At 38.0% G+C, this 5974-nt stretch overlaps 1 pseudogene; it reads left to right on the forward strand.

Annotated features, from left to right (window-relative positions):
• Nucleotides 1–657: 657 nt before the first annotated feature.
• LOC118018775 lies at nt 658–2100 on the forward strand (annotated as a pseudogene).
• Nucleotides 2101–5974: the final 3874 nt, after the last annotated feature.

Here is a 5974-nt window from a genome sequence, read left to right on the forward strand (position 1 = left end):
GCCCTTCTCATTTTCCTAGTTGTCCTTGTCCTCCTCCTCTTCCTTTCCTGTCTCCCTTTTCCCTTCCTCCCTATCTCCAGAGTAAACTAAACTTTCATACAGATTTCAGGCAAGTATCTCTGATGATCTTATTGGTTAAAATAAGTCTACAAGTTAATGCAAGTCTATGACTAACTACATCACTGGAAAGGGTAATGAGCCCTGATAATCGGTTTAAACTGATTAGGGTTTAATAACTGGAGTTGAGGATGAGGTGACCTTACTTAAGTCCTATGGTGAAGAGGTGAACGCCTGCACAAAATTTGGGTTCCCCTGAAAGTGAAGCAGAGGGGCCTAGCTCATGGATATGTCATCAAGTCTCTGCTAACATTAAAAACAGTAGATTCCTGCTTTGTTGTCTTTTTCTCCCCCACTTTTTTTAAATGGTTAAGACAAATATAGTTAAAATACAATTTGGATATTTAAAATTATTCTCTATTCTTTCTTTCCATTTTATAATATAAAAAAATATAAAATATAAAGCAAACTTTAGTGAATGTGGGCAATATTCTTTTCCCTTCACTGATCAAATAAGAGAAAAGAAGAGCTTTTTTTTTTACAACAGATTTGCCACCAGAACACAGGTGTCATGAAAAACACTGCTAAGACTAAACCAAAATGGAAAAAGAAAAGACTCCTATCAACATTGTCATCATTGGACACGTAGATTGGGGCAAGTCTACCACTATTGGCCATCTGATCTACAAATGTGGTGGGATTAACAAAGTACTGAAACATTTGAGAAGGAGGTTGCTGAGATGGGAAAGGGCTCCTTCAAGTATGCCTGGGTCTTGGATAAACTGAAAGCTGAACGTGAACGTGGTATCACCATTGTTACCACCCTGTAGAAATTCAAGACCAGCAAGTATTATGTGACCATCACTGATGCTCCAGGACACAGATACTTTATCAAAAACATGATTACAGGCATATCTTAGTCTGACTGTGCTGTCCTGATTGTTGCTCCTGGTGTTGGTGAATTTGAAGCAGATAGCTCCAAGAATGGGCAGACCCATGAGCAAACCCTCTGACTTACACACTGGGTGTAAAACAACTAATTGTTGGTGTTCACAAAATGGATTCCACTGAGCCACCCTACAGCCAGAAGACAGACAAGGAAATTATTACAGGAAGTCAGCACCTACATTAAGAAAATTGGCTACAACCACGACATGTTAGCATTTGTGCCAATTTCTGGTTGGAATGGTGACAACATGCTGGAGCCAAGTGTTAAGATACCTTGGTTTGAGGGATGGAAAGTCACCATAAAGATGGCAAAGCCAGTGGAATCAAGCTGCTTGAAGCTCTGGATGGCATTTCTGCCACCAGCTCGTCCAACTGACAAGGCCTTGTATCTGCCCCTCCAGGATATCTACAAAATTGGTGGTATTGGTACTGTCCCTGTGGGCTGAGTGGAGACTGGCATGGTGGTCATCTTTGCTCTAGTCAATGTTGCATCTGAAGTAAAGTCTGTTGAAATGCACCCTGAAGTTTTGCGTGAGGCTCTTCCTGGGGACAATGTGGACTTCAATGTCAAGAACATATTTGTCAAAGATGTTCATCATGGCACTGCATCTGGTGACAGCAAAAATGACCCACCCATGGAAGCAGCTGGCTTCACAGCTCAGGTGATTATCCTGAACCATCCAGGCCAAATCAGTGCTGAATATGCACCTGAGCCGTATTGTCACATAACTCACATTGTTTGCAAGTTTGCTGAGCTGAAGGAGAAGATAGATCGTCGTTCTGGAAAAAAGCTGGAAGATGGTCCCAAGTTCTTGAAATCTGGTGATGCTGCCATTGTTGATACGGTTCCTGGCAAGCCTGTGTGTGTTGGGAGCTTCTCTGACTATCCTCCTCTGGGCTGTTTTGCTGTTCATGACATGAGACAGTTGCTGTGGGTGTCGTCAAAGCAGTGGACAAGAAGGTAGCTGGAGCTGGCAAGGTTACCAAGTATGTCCAGAAAGCTCAAAAGGCTAATGAATACTATCCCCAATACCTGCGATCCCAGTCTTAATCAGCGGTGGAAGAAAGGTCTCAGAACTATTTGCATCAATTGACCATTTAATAGTAAAAGACTGGTTAACGACAACAATGCTTTGTAAAACCTTCAAAAGGAAAGGAGAATGCTTTGTGGACCATTTGTTGTGTGTGTGTGTGTGTGTGTGTGTGTGTGGCAGTTTTAAGTTATCAGTTTTTAAAATCAGTACTTTTTAATGGAAAAAAATTTCACAAAATTTTGAGACCCATTCAAACAAAAGTTTAATGAGGAAAAAAAAAGAAAAGAAAGGAAGAGCCACTAGCTTGGGAATTTCAGAGTGTCCCTAATATTTAAACTTGCACTTGCTTTTTGCTTTTTCCTTTTTGGGCTTTAATAGAGTAGATGCCGTATGTTATTTTTTTAATAACTGTGCACAGAAGATAAAAACATAAAAAAAATGATACATTACTTAAAGTAATCAGGTTTTCTGTTTTTAAGATGTTTTTTCATGCCTCCAGATCTCCAATTTGTCACAATTTTCCATATGCCACCTATCTCAAAGGAAGCAAACCACTAGTTGGTCAAATTGCTTTCCTCCCCTCACCTAGTGTATCTGCATGCATTTCACACTGCACTAAGCAAGAATGCTAGAAATATGAAATCAAAGCACATCAAGATGTTATGCCTTCTCAGTTGGTATCTGTGATTGGTGGAATATTTACTTAGATGAATACATGTTTGTTCCTACTCATTAACCATGGTGATTGCAGTAAGAAACTGGAGTCATTTAAAGGTGATAATCAGCCCTGTCATCCATAAAGCACACTTTTGAAAAAAAAAAAAAAAAAAAAAAGCAAAACTATGTCTAGTTTAATGTACACTGTTAGGCCACTTCAATCATGTATCTTACCATGGGATGTTGACATATTTTGCCCTTAGAATTGACACATATCTTATGGTGATGATAAGTAAATCCACATAATCATATTATGGCATATTGACAAAGGAAAAAGACTGAATTCATTTAATCAGAATTGTATTCAGTTAGGAACAAGAAGCTCTAAAACAGTGCCTTGACCAAATGAAAACAGTAATGTTTTTTAAGTACAGAAAATTCAGACTAGGTAGTTCAGGATTAGAGCAGAGGGTCGTGTTACCAGGGGATATTAGCACCTTAACATCTTTCCTGTCCTTGATTTTGGTGTTCAGTCCCATTTTTATGTTCTCCAGACAGCTGCCAGATCTCCAGCCATCACATCAATGTTTCAGGCATGAAGAAAGGAAAGAACAAAGGGAATGCATTTTCCCTCAGTCCTTAGAAGTTTCTCTGGAACTTTTGTCTTCCTCTCATTGGCTATAATATTTAGTATGAGAGAAGGAGGTAAGAAACATTTTTTTATTATTAAATTTCTTAAAGTTGGCCTTATTAACATTACAACTGAAGCAGAATTTTGTGGTAAGAAAGAAAAGAGGCTATTGGGTAGGTACTTAGCGGTCTTGCCAATTCATCAGTATGAAAGAAACTTGCCAGTTTAACTCTCATAAAGGAATGATACAAATGGATAAGATGAAGTTCAAAGTTGAAGGTATTTTTTAAAGTGGGAGATGTCCTGGACAGAGCAAAAAAGATCAAGAAGTACGTTGAACCTTCCCTTTAGGACCAGTAGAATCCTATCTGCGTTCACAGGTTTCAGTGAATATTTCTATTCTGGAAACACTCAGAGTACATAATTGTCACTCTCTCTTTGTCACATGAATTGTCACTCATTCATTATTCAAAGGATGTAGGTGCCCAAGGCCCAGATGCTGTCTATTTAATATGCAACATGTGCAAAACTGGACTTCTACTCCCCCACATCTGCATCTGTTTCCAACTTCCCTGTTCCTCTTAGTTGTGGCACTGTTCTGTCCTTCTGGCTTAAAACTCCACAGTTAATGTTGGTTCAGTTTTGTTCTTTATCTCTCATATCCAATTATTTTCCAACTCCTGCAGCTTCTACCTCTAGAATTCCTTCTGTCACTCATTCTTCAGTTCTTCCTGCCACTGTCTTGATTGAGGTTCTTAGTGTTAATATCCAACTAATTATTTTCTAAAATCGTATTGCAATATAATATCAATTCTTAAACAGAAAACATGGAAAGAATTACAACTGCTATTAAAATGGAAAGACCTCACACTAGATTTCAAGCCTCCCAATAAATATTTTCCAGACTTAATGTGTACTGTTCCTCTATATTGACCTTCATTCCAGCCAAACTTGGTTATTTACTTTCCAAACATTCCCTTTTTTCCAACATCTGAACTGTTGTGTATCCTATACCCCTCCCCCTAGTGAACTCTTACTATTGTTTCTACCTGTTGATATTTTATTCACTCAAGTTCAAATTCAATATTGCTTTCTCTATCAAAGGCTTCCCTGCTTTATCAACTGACTATGGTTCCTCCCTTCTTTGGACCTCCATTGCATTTTAGTTTATATATTTTTTAAATATTCTACTTATTTGACTTTTAGTGTAAGTGAGTAGATATCTGTAAGTTCCCTGAACAGGACTGCATTTAACAGAGAATAAGAATAACTATATATTCCTCTTTTGCACAATGTAGAAATATGATTTCCCTATATGTCCAGAATTGGGAACACTTTGGTATTGTGAATCAGAACTAAGACATTGTAAACAGAGGCCAGAGTCCCTACCAGAGTCTAACCTCTGGTTACCACTCTGTGGTGGTAGCCAAAGTGAAGAGAGACTTATGCAAATAAGACCAGACAGGAAGGATGACATTCAGGAAAAGATCTTTGTGCTCAGGCCTCCAAAACTGTAGTTGATACCATTAATCAAAATAAAATTTACTTCATGCAATTATTCTAAGCATTAAATTAGATAATGGTTAGGAAATTGTTATAGGAATATTAATGTGCTTTTTAAAAATTTCTGGTTAAGGGGCTCCTGGGCTGCTCAATTGGTTAAGTGTCTGCCTTCAGCTCAGGGCATGATCTCAGGGTCCTGGGACAGAGCCCTGCATTAGCCTCCCTGCTCAGTGAGGAGTCTGCTTCTCCCTCTCCCTCTGCCCTTGCCCCCAGCTCGTGCTCTCTCTCTCTCTATTTCAAATAAGTAAATAAAATCTTAAAAAAGAAATCTGGTTGTGAAAATGGATGGAATTTTGTTTTTAGGACCCTGAAATAACATTTGTTGATAAATGTAAACACAGAATTAAAAAAAAAATTATATATCCACCCTTGGATATTTACCCAAAGGAAACAAAAATGCTAATTTGAAAAAGATATACGCATCCTTAGTTTATTGCAGCATTGTCTACAATAGCCAATGTATGGAAACAATCTAAGGGTCCATCACTAAATGAATGGATGAGGAAAAGTAGTATATATACACTAAGGAATATTATGCAGCCATAAACAAAACAAAACAAAACATCAATAAGCAAACAAAAAGTAGAATCAGAACTATAAATCCAGAGAACAAACTGATGGTTGCCAGAGGGAAGGGGGCTGGGGATTGGGCAAAATGAGTGAAGGAGAGAGGGAGAAACAGGCCTCCAGTTATGGAATGAGTAAGTCATAGAATAAAAAGCAGAGCATAAGGAATACAGTCAGTGATATTGTAATAGGGATGTAAAGAGACACATGGTAGCTAGACTGTGGTGAACATAGAATAACGTATCAGTTTATCAAATCACTAAGTTGTACACCGGAAACAAATGTAAATTTGCGTGTCAACTACATTCAGATTTAAAAATAAGTAAATAATGTGTGGTTAAAAAAACAAAACCTATATGTGTCTATGCGTGTGTGTGTGTGTGTGTGTGTTGTGTAAGTAATAGCAATCATTACAAAATATGTTTTGTAGTTATTTCTTGTTGTAACTGGGTGGAGAAACCAAGATATCCATGTCTCTTGTTATTCTCCTTTGAAGACAGTGAGGAGATAGATAGAG

Source organism: Mirounga leonina, unplaced genomic scaffold (genome assembly GCF_011800145.1).
Source record: "Mirounga leonina isolate KUSES-001 unplaced genomic scaffold, KU_Mleo_1.0 Mir_172, whole genome shotgun sequence".
Taxonomy (NCBI): domain Eukaryota; kingdom Metazoa; phylum Chordata; class Mammalia; order Carnivora; family Phocidae; genus Mirounga; species Mirounga leonina.